This window comes from Phalangium opilio, unplaced genomic scaffold, assembly GCF_054372755.1.
Source record: "Phalangium opilio isolate 3A_F unplaced genomic scaffold, DU_Popi_V2 ptg000054l_1, whole genome shotgun sequence".
In the NCBI taxonomy this organism is placed as follows: Eukaryota; Metazoa; Arthropoda; class Arachnida; order Opiliones; family Phalangiidae; genus Phalangium; species Phalangium opilio.
Window position 1 is genome coordinate 1,602,030 of NW_028324173.1, and position 14,355 is coordinate 1,616,384.

At 44.2% G+C, this 14,355-nt stretch overlaps 32 non-coding genes across 32 annotated transcripts; all 32 read left to right on the forward strand.

Moving 5' to 3' along the window:
• The first annotated feature begins 330 nt into the window (after positions 1–330).
• TRNAE-CUC (transfer RNA glutamic acid (anticodon CUC)) lies at positions 331–402 on the forward strand. The gene has a single exon. It is a non-coding gene; the product is annotated as a tRNA-Glu (tRNA).
• A 79-nt stretch (positions 403–481) lies between these two features.
• On the forward strand, positions 482–553 carry TRNAE-CUC (transfer RNA glutamic acid (anticodon CUC)). The gene has a single exon. It is a non-coding gene; the product is annotated as a tRNA-Glu (tRNA).
• A 210-nt stretch (positions 554–763) lies between these two features.
• On the forward strand, positions 764–835 carry TRNAE-CUC (transfer RNA glutamic acid (anticodon CUC)). The gene has a single exon. It is a non-coding gene; the product is annotated as a tRNA-Glu (tRNA).
• A 505-nt stretch (positions 836–1,340) lies between these two features.
• On the forward strand, positions 1,341–1,412 carry TRNAE-CUC (transfer RNA glutamic acid (anticodon CUC)). The gene has a single exon. It is a non-coding gene; the product is annotated as a tRNA-Glu (tRNA).
• A 79-nt stretch (positions 1,413–1,491) lies between these two features.
• On the forward strand, positions 1,492–1,563 carry TRNAE-CUC (transfer RNA glutamic acid (anticodon CUC)). Its single transcript has one exon. It is a non-coding gene; the product is annotated as a tRNA-Glu (tRNA).
• A 210-nt stretch (positions 1,564–1,773) lies between these two features.
• On the forward strand, positions 1,774–1,845 carry TRNAE-CUC (transfer RNA glutamic acid (anticodon CUC)). Its single transcript has one exon. It is a non-coding gene; the product is annotated as a tRNA-Glu (tRNA).
• Positions 1,846–2,325: 480 nt separating this feature from the next.
• On the forward strand, positions 2,326–2,397 carry TRNAE-CUC (transfer RNA glutamic acid (anticodon CUC)). The gene has a single exon. It is a non-coding gene; the product is annotated as a tRNA-Glu (tRNA).
• A 361-nt stretch (positions 2,398–2,758) lies between these two features.
• On the forward strand, positions 2,759–2,830 carry TRNAE-CUC (transfer RNA glutamic acid (anticodon CUC)). The gene has a single exon. It is a non-coding gene; the product is annotated as a tRNA-Glu (tRNA).
• Positions 2,831–3,335: 505 nt separating this feature from the next.
• Positions 3,336–3,407, forward strand: TRNAE-CUC (transfer RNA glutamic acid (anticodon CUC)). Its single transcript has one exon. It is a non-coding gene; the product is annotated as a tRNA-Glu (tRNA).
• Positions 3,408–3,486: 79 nt separating this feature from the next.
• Positions 3,487–3,558, forward strand: TRNAE-CUC (transfer RNA glutamic acid (anticodon CUC)). Its single transcript has one exon. It is a non-coding gene; the product is annotated as a tRNA-Glu (tRNA).
• Positions 3,559–3,768: 210 nt separating this feature from the next.
• On the forward strand, positions 3,769–3,840 carry TRNAE-CUC (transfer RNA glutamic acid (anticodon CUC)). Its single transcript has one exon. It is a non-coding gene; the product is annotated as a tRNA-Glu (tRNA).
• A 480-nt stretch (positions 3,841–4,320) lies between these two features.
• On the forward strand, positions 4,321–4,392 carry TRNAE-CUC (transfer RNA glutamic acid (anticodon CUC)). Its single transcript has one exon. It is a non-coding gene; the product is annotated as a tRNA-Glu (tRNA).
• A 79-nt stretch (positions 4,393–4,471) lies between these two features.
• Positions 4,472–4,543, forward strand: TRNAE-CUC (transfer RNA glutamic acid (anticodon CUC)). Its single transcript has one exon. It is a non-coding gene; the product is annotated as a tRNA-Glu (tRNA).
• A 79-nt stretch (positions 4,544–4,622) lies between these two features.
• TRNAE-CUC (transfer RNA glutamic acid (anticodon CUC)) lies at positions 4,623–4,694 on the forward strand. Its single transcript has one exon. It is a non-coding gene; the product is annotated as a tRNA-Glu (tRNA).
• Positions 4,695–5,908: 1,214 nt separating this feature from the next.
• Positions 5,909–5,980, forward strand: TRNAE-CUC (transfer RNA glutamic acid (anticodon CUC)). The gene has a single exon. It is a non-coding gene; the product is annotated as a tRNA-Glu (tRNA).
• A 210-nt stretch (positions 5,981–6,190) lies between these two features.
• Positions 6,191–6,262, forward strand: TRNAE-CUC (transfer RNA glutamic acid (anticodon CUC)). Its single transcript has one exon. It is a non-coding gene; the product is annotated as a tRNA-Glu (tRNA).
• A 933-nt stretch (positions 6,263–7,195) lies between these two features.
• On the forward strand, positions 7,196–7,267 carry TRNAE-CUC (transfer RNA glutamic acid (anticodon CUC)). The gene has a single exon. It is a non-coding gene; the product is annotated as a tRNA-Glu (tRNA).
• Positions 7,268–7,477: 210 nt separating this feature from the next.
• Positions 7,478–7,549, forward strand: TRNAE-CUC (transfer RNA glutamic acid (anticodon CUC)). Its single transcript has one exon. It is a non-coding gene; the product is annotated as a tRNA-Glu (tRNA).
• A 1,482-nt stretch (positions 7,550–9,031) lies between these two features.
• TRNAE-CUC (transfer RNA glutamic acid (anticodon CUC)) lies at positions 9,032–9,103 on the forward strand. Its single transcript has one exon. It is a non-coding gene; the product is annotated as a tRNA-Glu (tRNA).
• A 210-nt stretch (positions 9,104–9,313) lies between these two features.
• Positions 9,314–9,385, forward strand: TRNAE-CUC (transfer RNA glutamic acid (anticodon CUC)). Its single transcript has one exon. It is a non-coding gene; the product is annotated as a tRNA-Glu (tRNA).
• Positions 9,386–10,592: 1,207 nt separating this feature from the next.
• On the forward strand, positions 10,593–10,664 carry TRNAE-CUC (transfer RNA glutamic acid (anticodon CUC)). Its single transcript has one exon. It is a non-coding gene; the product is annotated as a tRNA-Glu (tRNA).
• Positions 10,665–11,150: 486 nt separating this feature from the next.
• Positions 11,151–11,222, forward strand: TRNAE-CUC (transfer RNA glutamic acid (anticodon CUC)). The gene has a single exon. It is a non-coding gene; the product is annotated as a tRNA-Glu (tRNA).
• A 204-nt stretch (positions 11,223–11,426) lies between these two features.
• On the forward strand, positions 11,427–11,498 carry TRNAE-CUC (transfer RNA glutamic acid (anticodon CUC)). The gene has a single exon. It is a non-coding gene; the product is annotated as a tRNA-Glu (tRNA).
• Positions 11,499–11,727: 229 nt separating this feature from the next.
• TRNAE-CUC (transfer RNA glutamic acid (anticodon CUC)) lies at positions 11,728–11,799 on the forward strand. Its single transcript has one exon. It is a non-coding gene; the product is annotated as a tRNA-Glu (tRNA).
• A 79-nt stretch (positions 11,800–11,878) lies between these two features.
• TRNAE-UUC (transfer RNA glutamic acid (anticodon UUC)) lies at positions 11,879–11,950 on the forward strand. The gene has a single exon. It is a non-coding gene; the product is annotated as a tRNA-Glu (tRNA).
• A 204-nt stretch (positions 11,951–12,154) lies between these two features.
• TRNAE-CUC (transfer RNA glutamic acid (anticodon CUC)) lies at positions 12,155–12,226 on the forward strand. The gene has a single exon. It is a non-coding gene; the product is annotated as a tRNA-Glu (tRNA).
• A 79-nt stretch (positions 12,227–12,305) lies between these two features.
• TRNAE-CUC (transfer RNA glutamic acid (anticodon CUC)) lies at positions 12,306–12,377 on the forward strand. The gene has a single exon. It is a non-coding gene; the product is annotated as a tRNA-Glu (tRNA).
• A 381-nt stretch (positions 12,378–12,758) lies between these two features.
• Positions 12,759–12,830, forward strand: TRNAE-CUC (transfer RNA glutamic acid (anticodon CUC)). Its single transcript has one exon. It is a non-coding gene; the product is annotated as a tRNA-Glu (tRNA).
• Positions 12,831–12,883: 53 nt separating this feature from the next.
• On the forward strand, positions 12,884–12,955 carry TRNAE-CUC (transfer RNA glutamic acid (anticodon CUC)). Its single transcript has one exon. It is a non-coding gene; the product is annotated as a tRNA-Glu (tRNA).
• A 79-nt stretch (positions 12,956–13,034) lies between these two features.
• TRNAE-CUC (transfer RNA glutamic acid (anticodon CUC)) lies at positions 13,035–13,106 on the forward strand. The gene has a single exon. It is a non-coding gene; the product is annotated as a tRNA-Glu (tRNA).
• A 210-nt stretch (positions 13,107–13,316) lies between these two features.
• On the forward strand, positions 13,317–13,388 carry TRNAE-CUC (transfer RNA glutamic acid (anticodon CUC)). Its single transcript has one exon. It is a non-coding gene; the product is annotated as a tRNA-Glu (tRNA).
• A 480-nt stretch (positions 13,389–13,868) lies between these two features.
• Positions 13,869–13,940, forward strand: TRNAE-CUC (transfer RNA glutamic acid (anticodon CUC)). Its single transcript has one exon. It is a non-coding gene; the product is annotated as a tRNA-Glu (tRNA).
• Positions 13,941–14,355: the final 415 nt, after the last annotated feature.

Sequence of the window (14,355 nt, forward strand, 5' to 3'; positions counted from 1 at the left end):
GCGAGTGCTTTTGTAGCGCTTAACAAGAATAGAATTAAGACTAGGTTGAGCAAGTACGATATGGTCTAGTCGCTAGGATACCTGAATTTCACCCAGAAGGCCCGGGTTTGATTCCCGGTATCGGAGCGAGTGCTTTTGTACCGCTTTTCAAGAATAGAAATAAGACTTGGTTCAGCAAGTACGATATGGTCTAGTGGCTAGGATATCTGGCTCTCACCCAGAAGGACCGGGTTCGATTCCCGGTATCGGAGCGAGTGCTTTTGTACCGCTTTTCAAGAATAGACTTAAGGATATTGGTTTATGAATAGAATTAAGACTTGGTTAAGAAAGTCCGATATGGTCTAGTGGCTAGGATATCTGGCTCTCACCCAGAAGGCCCGGGTTCGATTCCCGGTATCGGAGCGAGTGCTTTTGTACCGCTTTTCAAGAATAGACTTAACGATATTGGTTTATGAATAGAATTAAGACTTGTTTAAGAAAGACCGATATGGTCTAGTGGCTAGGATATCTGGCTCTCACCCAGAAGGCACGGGTTCGATTCCCGGTATCGGAGCGAGTGCTTTTGTACCGCTTTTCAAGAATAGACTTAAGGATATAGGTTTATGAATAGAATTAAGACTTGGTCTAGTGGCTAGGATATCTGGCTGTCACGCAGAAGGGCGGGTTCGATTCCCGGTATCGGAGTGAGTGCTTTTGTAAGGCTTTTGATGAATAAACTTAAAGACACATTTATAGGAATAATATTTTGGGTTGTTCCGACCAGTCAGATATGGTCTAGTGGCTAGGATATCTGGCTCTCATCCAGAAGGCTCGGGTTCGATTCCCGGTATCGGAGCGAGTGCTTTTGTACCGCTTTTCAAGAATAGACTTAACGATATCGGTTTATGAATAGAATGAAGACTTGGTTAAGCAAGTCCGATATGGTCTAATGGCTACGATATCTGGCTTTCACCCGGAAGGCACGGGTTCGATTCCCGGTATCGGAGCATGTGGTTTTGTACCGCTTTTCAAGAATAGACTTAAGGATATAGGTTTATGAATAGAATTAAGACTTGGTTAAGCAAGTCCAATATGGTCTAGTGGCTAGGATATCTGGCTTTCACGTAGAAGGCCCGGGTTCGATTCCCGTATCGGAGCGAGTGCTTTTGTACCGCTTTTCAAGAATAGAATTAAGACTTGGTTCAGCAAGTACGATATGGTCTAGTGGCTAGGATATCTGGCTCTCACCCAGAAGGACCGGGTTCGATTCCCGGTATCGGAGCGAGTGCTTTTGTAACGCTTTTCAAGAATAGACTTAAGGATATTGGTTTATGAATAGAATTAAGACTTGGTTAAGAAAGTCCGATATGGTCTAGTGGCTAGGATATCTGGCTCTCACCCAGAAGGCCCGGGTTCGATTCCCGGTATCGGAGCGAGTGCTTTTGTACCGCTTTTCAAGAATAGACTTAACGATATTGGTTTATGAATAGAATTAAGACTTGTTTAAGAAAGACCGATATGGTCTAGTGGCTAGGATATCTGGCTCTCACCCAGAAGGCACGGGTTCGATTCCCGGTATCGGAGCGAGTGCTTTTGTACCGCTTTTCAAGAATAGACTTAAGGATATAGGTTTATGAATAGAATTAAGACTTGGTCTAGTCTCTAGGATATCTGGCTGTCACGCAGAAGGGCGGGTTCGATTCCCGGTATCGGAGTGAGTGCTTTTGTAAGGCTTTTGATGAATAAACTTAAAGACACATTTATAGGAATAATATTTTGGGTTGTTCCGACCAGTCAGATATGGTCTAGTGGCTAGGATATCTGGCTCTCATCCAGAAGGCTCGGGTTCGATTCCCGGTATCGGAGCGAGTGCTTTTGTACCGCTTTTCAAGAATAGACTTAACGATATCGGTTTATGAATAGAATGAAGACTTGGTTAAGCAAGTCCGATATGGTCTAATGGCTACGATATCTGGCTTTCACCCAGAAGGCACGGGTTCGATTCCCGGTATAGGAGCGAGTGCTTTTGTAGCGCTTAACAAGAATAGAATTAAGACTAGGTTGAGCAAGTACGATATGGTCTAGTCGCTAGGATACCTGAATTTCACCCAGAAGGCCCGGGTTTGATTCCCGGTATCGGAGCGAGTGCTTTTGTACCGCTTTTCAAGAATAGAAATAAGACTTGGTTCAGCAAGTACGATATGGTCTAGTGGCTAGGATATCTGGCTCTCACCCAGAAGGACCGGGTTCGATTCCCGGTATCGGAGCGAGTGCTTTTGTACCGCTTTTCAAGAATAGACTTAAGGATATTGGTTTATGAATAGAATTAAGACTTGGTTAAGAAAGTCCGATATGGTCTAGTGGCTAGGATATCTGGCTCTCACCCAGAAGGCCCGGGTTCGATTCCCGGTATCGGAGCGAGTGCTTTTGTACCGCTTTTCAAGAATAGACTTAACGATATTGGTTTATGAATAGAATTAAGACTTGTTTAAGAAAGACCGATATGGTCTAGTGGCTAGGATATCTGGCTCTCACTCAGAAGGCACGGGTTCGATTCCCGGTATCGGAGCGAGTGCTTTTGTACCGCTTTTCAAGAATAGACTTAAGGATATAGGTTTATGAATAGAATTAAGACTTGGTCTAGTGGCTAGGATATCTGGCTGTCACGCAGAAGGGCGGGTTCGATTCCCGGTATCGGAGTGAGTGCTTTTGTAAGGCTTTTGATGAATGAACTTAAAGACACATTTATAGGAATAATATTTTGGGTTGTTCCGACCAGTCAGATATGGTCTAGTGGCTAGGATATCTGGCTCTCATCCAGAAGGCTCGGGTTCGATTCCCGGTATCGGAGCGAGTGCTTTTGTACCGCTTTTCAAGAATAGACTTAACGATATCGGTTTATGAATAGAATGAAGACTTGGTTAAGCAAGTCCGATATGGTCTAATGGCTACGATATCTGGCTTTCACCCGGAAGGCACGGGTTCGATTCCCGGTATCGGAGCATGTGGTTTTGTACCGCTTTTCAAGAATAGACTTAAGGATATAGGTTTATGAATAGAATTAAGACTTGGTTAAGCAAGTCCAATATGGTCTAGTGGCTAGGATATCTGGCTTTCACGTAGAAGGCCCGGGTTCGATTCCCGTATCGGAGCGAGTGCTTTTGTACCGCTTTTCAAGAATAGAATTAAGACTTGGTTCAGCAAGTACGATATGGTCTAGTGGCTAGGATATCTGGCTCTCACCCAGAAGGACCGGGTTCGATTCCCGGTATCGGAGCGAGTGCTTTTGTACCGCTTTTCAAGAATAGACTTAAGGATATTGGTTTATGAATAGAATTAAGACTTGGTTATGAAAGTCCGATATGGTCTAGTGGCTAGGATATCTGGCTCTCACCCAGAAGGCCCGGGTTCGATTCCCGGTATCGGAGCGAGTGCTTTTGTACCGCTTTTCAAGAATAGACTTAACGATATTGGTTTATGAATAGAATTAAGACTTGTTTAAGAAAGACCGATATGGTCTAGTGGCTAGGATATCTGGCTCTCACCCAGAAGGCACGGGTTCGATTCCCGGTATCGGAGCGAGTGCTTTTGTACCGCTTTTCAAGAATAGACTTAAGGATATAGGTTTATGAATAGAATTAAGACTTGGTCTAGTCTCTAGGATATCTGGCTGTCACGCAGAAGGGCGGGTTCGATTCCCGGTATCGGAGTGAGTGCTTTTGTAAGGCTTTTGATGAATAAACTTAAAGACACATTTATAGGAATAATATTTTGGGTTGTTCCGACCAGTCAGATATGGTCTAGTGGCTAGGATATCTGGCTCTCATCCAGAAGGCTCGGGTTCGATTCCCGGTATCGGAGCGAGTGCTTTTGTACCGCTTTTCAAGAATAGACTTAACGATATCGGTTTATGAATAGAATGAAGACTTGGTTAAGCAAGTCCGATATGGTCTAATGGCTACGATATCTGGCTTTCACCCGGAAGGCACGGGTTCGATTCCCGGTATCGGAGCATGTGGTTTTGTACCGCTTTTCAAGAATAGACTTTAGGATATAGGTTTATGAATAGAATTAAGACTTGGTTAAGCAAGTCCGATATGGTCTAATGGCTACGATATCTGGCTTTCACCCAGAAGGCACGGGTTCGATTCCCGGTATAGGAGCGAGTGCTTTTGTAGCGCTTAACAAGAATAGAATTAAGACTAGGTTGAGCAAGTACGATATGGTCTAGTCGCTAGGATACCTGACTTTCACCCAGAAGGTCCGGGTTTGATTCCCGGTATCGGAGCGAGTGCTTTTGTACCGCTTTTCAAGAATAGAAATAAGACTTGGTTCAGCAAGTACGATATGGTCTAGTGGCTAGGATATCTGGCTCTCAACCAGAAGGACCGGGTTCGATTCCCGGTATCGGAGCGAGTGCTTTTGTACCGCTTTTCAAGAATAGACTTAAGGATATTGGTTTATGAATAGAATTAAGACTTGGTTAAGAAAGTCCGATATGGTCTAGTGGCTAGGATATCTGGCTCTCACCCAGAAGGCCCGGGTTCGATTCCCGGTATCGGAGCGAGTGCTTTTGTACCGCTTTTCAAGAATAGACTTAACGATATTGGTTTATGAATAGAATTAAGACTTGTTTAAGAAAGACCGATATGGTCTAGTGGCTAGGATATCTGGCTCTCACCCAGAAGGCACGGGTTCGATTCCCGGTATCGGAGCGAGTGCTTTTGTACCGCTTTTCAAGAATAGACTTAAGGATATAGGTTTATGAATAGAATTAAGACTTGGTCTAGTGGCTAGGATATCTGGCTGTCACGCAGAAGGGCGGGTTCGATTCCCGGTATCGGAGTGAGTGCTTTTGTAAGGCTTTTGATGAATAAACTTAAAGACACATTTATAGGAATAATATTTTGGGTTGTTCCGACCAGTCAGATTTGGTCTAGTGGCTAGGATATCTGGCTCTCATCCAGAAGGCTCGGGTTCGATTCCCGGTATCGGAGCGAGTGCTTTTGTACCGCTTTTCAAGAATAGACTTAACGATATCGGTTTATGAATAGAATGAAGACTTGGTCAAGCAAGTCCGATATGGTCTAATGGCTACGATATCTGGCTTTCACCCGGAAGGCACGGGTTCGATTCCCGGTATCGGAGCATGTGGTTTTGTACCGCTTTTCAAGAATAGACTTAAGGATATAGGTTTATGAATAGAATTAAGACTTGGTTAAGCAAGTCCAATATGGTCTAGTGGCTAGGATATCTGGCTTTCACGTAGAAGGCCCGGGTTCGATTCCCGTATCGGAGCGAGTGCTTTTGTACCGCTTTTCAAGAATAGAATTAAGACTTGGTTGAGCAAGTCCGATATGGTCTATAGACTAGGATACCTGGCTTTTACACAGAAGGCACGGGTTCGATTCCCGCTATCGGAGAGAGTGCTTTTGTACCGCTTTTGAAGAATAGACTTTACGATATAGGTTTATGAATAGAATGAAGACTTGGTTAAGCAAGTCCGATATGGTCTAATGGCTACGATATCTGGCTTTCACCCAGAAGGCACGGGTTCGATTCCCGGTATAGGAGCGAGTGCTTTTGTAGCGCTTAACAAGAATAGAATTAAGACTAGGTTGAGCAAGTACGATATGGTCTAGTCGCTAGGATACCTGACTTTCACCCAGAAGGCCCGGGTTTGATTCCCGGTATCGGAGCGAGTGCTTTTGTACCGATTTTCAAGAATAGACTTAAGGATATAGGTTTATGAATAGAATTAAGACTTGGATGAGGAAGTCCGATATGGTCTAGTGGCTATTATAACTGCTTTTTACCCAGAAGGCCCGGGTTCGATTCCCGGTATCGGAGCGAGTGCTTTTGTACCGCTTTTCAAGAATAGACTTAACGATATTGGTTTATGAATAGAATTAAGACTTGTTTAAGAAAGACCGATATGGTCTAGTGGCTAGGATATCTGGCTCTCACCCAGAAGGCACGGGTTCGATTCCCGGTATCGGAGCGAGTGCTTTTGTACCGCTTTTCAAGAATAGACTTAAGGATATAGGTTTATTAATAGAATTAAGACTTGGTCTAGTGGCTAGGATATCTGGCTGTCACGCAGAAGGGCGGGTTCGATTCCCGGTATCGGAGTGAGTGCTTTTGTAAGGCTTTTGATGAATAAACTTAAAGACACATTTATAGGAATAATATTTTGGGTTGTTCCGACCAGTCAGATATGGTCTAGTGGCTAGGATATCTGGCTCTCATCCAGAAGGCTCGGGTTCGATTCCCGGTATCGGAGCGAGTGCTTTTGTACCGCTTTTCAAGAATAGACTTAACGATATCGGTTTATGAATAGAATGAAGACTTGGTTAAGCAAGTCCGTTATGGTCTAATGGCTACGATATCTGGCTTTCACCCGGAAGGCACGGGTTCGATTCCCGGTATCGGAGCATGTGGTTTTGTAGCGCTTAACAAGAATAGAATTAAGACTAGGTTGAGCAAGTACGATATGGTCTAGTCGCTAGGATACCTGACTTTCACCCAGAAGGCCCGGGTTTGATTCCCGGTATCGGAGCGAGTGCTTTTGTACCGATTTTCAAGAATAGACTTAAGGATATAGGTTTATGAATAGAATTAAGACTTGGATGAGGAAGTCCGATATGGTCTAGTGGCTAGGATAACTGCTTTTTACCCAGAAGGCCCGGGTTCGATTCCCGGTATCGGAGCGAGTGCTTTTGTACCGCTTTTCAAGAATAGACTTAACGATATCGGTTTATGAATAGAATGAAGACTTGGTTAAGCAAGTCCGATATGGTCTAATGGCTACGATATCTGGCTTTCACCCAGAAGGCACGGGTTCGATTCCCGGTATAGGAGCGAGTGCTTTTGTAGCGCTTAACAAGAATAGAATTAAGACTAGGTTGAGCAAGTACGATATGGTCTAGTCGCTAGGATACCTGACTTTCACCCAGAAGGCCCGGGTTTGATTCCCGGTATCGGAGCGAGTGCTTTTGTACCGATTTTCAAGAATAGACTTAAGGATATAGGTTTATGAATAGAATTAAGACTTGGATGAGGAAGTCCGATATGGTCTAGTGGCTAGGATAACTGCTTTTTACCCAGAAGGCCCGGGTTTGATTCCCGGTATCGGAGCGAGTGCTTTTGTACCGCTTTTCAAGAATAGACTTAACGATATTGGTTTATGAATAGAATTAAGACTTGTTTAAGAAAGACCGATATGGTCTAGTGGCTAGGATATCTGGCTCTCACCCAGAAGGCACGGGTTCGATTCCCGGTATCGGAGCGAGTGCTTTTGTACCGCTTTTCAAGAATAGACTTAAGGATATAGGTTTATGAATAGAATTAAGACTTGGTCTAGTGGCTAGGATATCTGGCTGTCACGCAGAAGGGCGGGTTCGATTCCCGGTATCGGAGTGAGTGCTTTTGTAAGGCTTTTGATGAATAAACTTAAAGACACATTTATAGGAATAATATTTTGGGTTGTTCCGACCAGTCAGATATGGTCTAGTGGCTAGGATATCTGGCTCTCATCCAGAAGGCTCGGGTTCGATTCCCGGTATCGGAGCGAGTGCTTTTGTACCGCTTTTCAAGAATAGACTTAACGATATCGGTTTATGAATAGAATGAAGACTTGGTTAAGCAAGTCCGTTATGGTCTAATGGCTACGATATCTGGCTTTCACCCGGAAGGCACGGGTTCGATTCCCGGTATCGGAGCATGTGGTTTTGTACCGCTTTTCAAGAATAGACTTAAGGATATAGGTTTATGAATAGAATTAAGACTTGGTTAAGCAAGTCCAATATGGTCTAGTGGCTAGGATATCTGGCTTTCACGTAGAAGGCCCGGGTTCGATTCCCGTATCGGAGCGAGTGCTTTTGTACCGCTTTTCAAGAATAGAATTAAGACTTGGTTGAGCAAGTCCGATATGGTCTATAGACTAGGATACCTGGCTTTTACACAGAAGGCACGGGTTCGATTCCCGCTATCGGAGAGTGCTTTTGTACCGCTTTTGAAGAATAGACTTTACGATATAGGTTTATGAATAGAATGAAGACTTGGTTAAGCAAGTCCGATATGGTCTAATGGCTACGATATCTGGCTTTCACCCAGAAGGCACGGGTTCGATTCCCGGTATAGGAGCGAGTGCTTTTGTAGCGCTTAACAAGAATAGAATTAAGACTAGGTTGAGCAAGTACGATATGGTCTAGTCGCTAGGATACCTGACTTTCACCCAGAAGGCCCGGGTTTGATTCCCGGTATCGGAGCGAGTGCTTTTGTACCGATTTTCAAGAATAGACTTAAGGATATAGGTTTATGAATAGAATTAAGACTTGGTTGAGGAAGTCCGATATGGTCTAGTGGCTAGGAAAACTGCTTTTTACCCAGAAGGCCCGGGTTCGATTCCCGGTATCGGAGCGAGTGCTTTTGTACCGCTTTTCAAGAATAGAATTAAGACTTGGTTCAGCAAGTACGATATGGTCTATAGGCTAGGATACCTGGCTTTCACCCAGAAGGCACGGGTTCGATTCTCGCTATCGGAGCGAGTGCTTTTGTACCGCTTTTGAAGAATAGACTTAACGATATCGGTTTATGAATAGAATGAAGACTTGGTTAAGCAAGTCCGATATGGTCTAATGGCTACGATATCTGGCTTTCACCCAGAAGGCACGGGTTCGATTCCCGGTATAGGAGCGAGTGCTTTTGTAGCGCTTAACAAGAATAGAATTAAGACTAGGTTGAGCAAGTACGATATGGTCTAGTCGCTAGGATACCTGACTTTCACCCAGAAGGCCCGGGTTTGATTCCCGGTATCGGAGCGAGTGCTTTTGTACCGATTTTCAAGAATAGACTTAAGGATATAGGTTTATGAATAGAATTAAGACTTGGATGAGGAAGTCCGATATGGTCTAGTGGCTAGGATAACTGCTTTTTACCCAGAAGGCCCGGGTTTGATTCCCGGTATCGGAGCGAGTGCTTTTGTACCGCTTTTCAAGAATAGACTTAACGATATTGGTTTATGAATAGAATTAAGACTTGTTTAAGAAAGACCGATATGGTCTAGTGGCTAGGATATCTGGCTCTCACCCAGAAGGCACGGGTTCAATTCCCGGTATCGGAGCGAGTGCTTTTGTACCGCTTTTCAAGAATAGACTTAAGGATATAGGTTTATGAATAGAATTAAGACTTGGTCTAGTGGCTAGGATATCTGGCTGTCACGCAGAAGGGCGGGTTCGATTCCCGGTATCGGAGTGAGTGCTTTTGTAAGGCTTTTGATGAATAAACTTAAAGACACATTTATAGGAATAATATTTTGGGTTGTTCCGACCAGTCAGATATGGTCTAGTGGCTAGGATATCTGGCTCTCATCCAGAAGGCTCGGGTTCGATTCCCGGTATCGGAGCGAGTGCTTTTGTACCGCTTTTCAAGAATAGACTTAACGATATCGGATTATGAATAGAATGAAGACTTGGTTAAGCAAGTCCGTTATGGTCTAATGGCTACGATATCTGGCTTTCACCCGGAAGGCACGGGTTCGATTCCCGGTATCGGAGCATGTGGTTTTGTACCGCTTTTCAAGAATAGACTTAAGGATATAGGTTTATGAATAGAATTAAGACTTGGTTAAGCAAGTCCAATATGGTCTAGTGGCTAGGATATATGGCTTTCACGTAGAAGGCCCGGGTTCGATTCCCGTATCGGAGCGAGTGCTTTTGTACCGCTTTTCAAGAATAGAATTAAGACTTGGTTGAGCAAGTCCGATATGGTCTATAGACTAGGATACCTGGCTTTTACACAGAAGGCACGGGTTCGATTCCCGCTATCGGAGAGAGTGCTTTTGTACCGCTTTTGAAGAATAGACTTTACGATATAGGTTTATGAATAGAATGAAGACTTGGTTAAGCAAGTCCGATATGGTCTAATGGCTACGATATCTGGCTTTCACCCAGAAGGCACGGGTTCGATTCCCGGTATAGGAGCGAGTGCTTTTGTAGCGCTTAACAAGAATAGAATTAAGACTAGGTTGAGCAAGTACGATATGGTCTAGTCGCTAGGATACCTGACTTTCACCCAGAAGGCCCGGGTTTGATTCCCGGTATCGGAGCGAGTGCTTTTGTACCGATTTTCAAGAATAGACTTAAGGATATAGGTTTATGAATAGAATTAAGACTTGGTTGAGGAAGTCCGATATGGTCTAGTGGCTAGGAAAACTGCTTTTTACCCAGAAGGCCCGGGTTCGATTCCCGGTATCGGAGCGAGTGCTTTTGTACCGCTTTTCAAGAATAGAATTAAGACTTGGTTCAGCAAGTACGATATGGTCTATAGGCTAGGATACCTGGCTTTCACCCAGAAGGCACGGGTTCGATTCTCGCTATCGGAGCGAGTGCTTTTGTACCGCTTTTGAAGAATAGACTTAAGGATATAGGTTTATGAATAGAATTAAGACTTGGTGAAGCAAGTCCGATATGGTCTAGTGGCTAGGATATCTGGCTCTCACCCAGAAGGGCGGGTTCGATTCCCGGTATCGGAGTGAGTGCTTTTGTACCGCTTTTGATGAATAAACTTAAAGACACATTTATAGGAATAATATTTTGGATTGTTCTAACCAGTCCGATATGGTCTAGTGGCTAGGATATCTGGCTCTCACCCAGAAGGCCCGGGTTCGATTCCCGGTATCGGAGCGAGTGCTTTTCTACCGGTTTTCAAGAATAGAATTAAGACTAGGTTGAGCAAGTACGATATGGTCTAGTCGCTAGGATACCTGACTTTCAACCAAAAGGCCCGGGTTCGATTCCCGGTATCGGAGCGAGTGCTTTTGTACCGCTTTTCAAGAATAGACTTAACGATATTGGTTTATGAATAGAATTAAGACTTGTTTAAGAAAGTCCGATATGGTCTAGCGGCTAGGATATCTAGCTCTCACCCAGAAGGCACGGGTTCGATTCCCGGTATCGGAGCGAGTTCTTTTGTACCGCTTTTCAAGAATAGACTTAAGGATATAGGTTTATGAATAGAATTAAGACTCGGTCTAGTGGCTAGGATATCTGGCTGTCACGCAGAAGGGCGGGTTCGATTCCCGGTTTCGGAGTGAGTGCTTTTGTACCGCTTTTGATGAATAAACTTAAAGACACATTTATAGGAATAATATTTTGGGTCGTTACAACCAGACCGATATGGTCTAGTGGCTAGGATATCTGGCTCTCACCCAGAAGGCCCGGGTTCGATTCCCGGTATCGGAGCGTGTGCTTTTGTACCGCTTTTCAATAATAGAATTAAGACTTGGTTGAGCAAGTCCGATATGGTCTATAGGCTAGGATACCTGGCTTTTACCCAGAAGGCACGGGCTCGATTCCCGCTATCGGAGAGAGTGCTTTTGTACCGCTTTTGAAGAATAGACTTAACGATATCGATTTATGAATAGAATTAAGACTTGTTTAAGCAAGTCCGATATGGTCTAGTGGCTAGGATATCTGGCTCTCACCCAGAAGGCCCGGGTTCGATTCCCGGTATCGGAGCGAGTGCTTTTGTACCGCTTTTCAAGAATAGACTTAAGGATATTGGTTTATGAATAGAATTAAGACATGGTTAAGCAAGTCCGATATGGTCTAGTGGCTAGGATATCTTGCTGTCACGCAGAAGGGCGGGTTCGATTCCCGGTATCGGAGTGAGTGCTTTTGTACCGCTTTTGATGAATAAACTTAAAGACACATTTATAGGAATAATATTTTGGGTTGTTCCGACCAGTCAGATATGGTCTAGTGGCTAGGATATCTGGCTCTCATCCAGAAGGCTCGGGTTCGATTCCCGGTATCGGAGCGAGTGCTTTTGTACCGCTTTTCAAGAATAGACTTAAGGATATAGGTTTATGAATAGAATTAAGACTTGGTTGAGGAAGTCCGATATGGTCTTGTGGCTAGGATATCTGGCTTTCACCCAGAAGGCCCGGGTTCGATTCCCGGTATCGGAGCGAGTGCTTTTGTACCGCTTTTCAAGAATAGAATTAAGACTTGGTTGATCAAGTACGATATGGTCTAGTTTCTAGGATACCTGACTTTCACCCAGAAGGCCCGATTTCGATTCCCGGTATCGGAGCACGTGGTTTTGTACCGCTTTTCAAGAATAGACTTAAGGATATAGGTTTATGAATAGAATTAAGACTTGTTTAAGCAAGTCCGATATGGTCTAGTGGCTAGGATATCTGGCTCTCACCCAGAAGGACCGGGTTCGATTCCCGGTATCGGAGCGAGTGCTTTAGTACCGCTTTTCAAGAATAGACTTAAGGATATTGGTTTATGAATAGAATTAAGACTTGGTTAAGCAAGTCCGATATGGTCTAGTGGCTAGGATATCTGGCTCTCACCCAGAAGGCCCGGGTTCGATTCCCGGTATCGGAGCGAGTGCTTTTGTACCGCTTTTCAAGAATAGACTTAACGATATTGGTTTATGAATAGAATTAAGACTTGTTTAAGAAAGTCCGATATGGTCTAATGGCTACGATATCTGGCTTTCACCCGGAAGGCACGGGTTCGATTCCCGGTATCGGAGCATGTGGTTTTGTACCGCTTTTCAAGAATAGACTTAAGGATATAGGTTTATGAATAGAATTAAGACTTGGTTGAAGAAATCCGATATGGTCTAGTGGCTAGGATAACTGCTTTTTACCCAGAAGGCCCGGGTTCGATTCCCGGTATCGGAGTGAGTGCTTTTGTACCGCTTTTGATGAATAAACTTAAAGACACAATTATAGGAATAATATTTTGGATTGTTCTAACCAGTCCGATATGGTCTAGTGGCTAGGATATCTGGCTCTCACCCAGAAGGCCCGGGTTCGATTCCCGGTATCGGAGCGAGTGCTTTTGTACCGGTTTTCAAGAATAGAATTAACACTTGGTTAAGCAAGTCCGATATGGTCTAGTGGCTAGGATATCTGGCTCTCACCCAGAAGGCCCGGGTTCGATTCCCGGTATCGGAGCGAGTGCTTTTGTACCGCTTTTCAAGAATACACTTAACGATATTGGTTTATGAATAGAATTAAGACTTGTTTAAGAAAGTCCGATATGGTCTAGTGGCTAGGATATCTGGCTCTCACCCAGAAGGCACGGGTTCGATTCCCGGTATCGGAGCGAGTGCTTTTGTACCACTTTTCAAGAATAGACTTAAGGATATAGGTTTATGAATAGAATTAAGACTTGGTCTAGTGGCTAGGATATCTGGCTGTCACGCAGAAGGGCGGGTTCGATTCCCGGTATCGGAGTGAGTGCTTTTGTACCGCTTTTGATGAATAAACTTAAAGACACATGTATAGGAATAATATTTTGGATTGTTCTAACCAGTCCGATAAGGTCTAGTGGCTAGGATATCTGGCTCTCACCCAGAAGGCCCGGGTTCGATTCCCGGTATCGGAGCGAGTGCTTTTGTACCGGTTTTCAAGAATAGAATTAAGACTAGGTTGAGCAAGTACGATATGGTCTATAGGCTAGGATAGCTGGCTTTTACCCAGAAGGCACGGGTTCGATTCCCGCTATCGGAGAGAGTGCTTTTGTACCGCTTTTGAAGAATAGACTTAACGATATCGGTTTATGAATAGAATTAAGACTTGGTTGAGGAAGTCCTATATGGTCTATTGGCTAGGATATCTGGCTCTCACCCAGAAGGCCCGGGTTCGATTCCCGGTATCGGAGCGAGTGCTTTTGTACCGGTTTTCAAGAATAGAATTAAGACTAGGTTGAGCAAGTACGATATGGTCTATAGGCTAGGATAGCTGGCTTTTACCCAGAAGGCACGGGTTCGATTCCCGCTATCGGAGAGAGTGCTTTTGTACCGCTTTTGAAGAATAGACTTAACGATATCGGTTTATGAATAGAATTAAGACTTGGTTGAGGAAGTCCTATATGGTCTAGTGGCTAGGATATCTGGCTCTCACCCAGAAGGCCCGGGTTCGATTCCCGGTATCGGAGCGAGTGCTTTTGTACCGCTTTTCAAGAATAGACTTAAGGATATAGGTTTATGAATAGAATTAAGACTTGGTATAGTGGCTAGGATATCTGGCTGTCACGCAGAAGGGCGGGTTCGATTCCCGGTATCGGAGTGAGTGCTTTTGTACCGCTTTTGATGAATAAATTTAAAGACACATTTATAGGAATAATATTTAGTGTTGTTTCAACCAGTCCGATATAGTCTAGTGGCTAGGATATCTGGCTCTCACCAAGAAGGCGAGAGTACGATTCCCGGTATCGGAGCGAGTGCTTTTGTAGCGCTTAACAAGAATAGAATTAAGACTAGGTTGAGCAAGTACGATATGGTCTAGTCGCTAGGATACCTGACTTTCACCCAGAAGGCCCGGGTTCGATTCTCGCTATCGGAGCGAGTGCT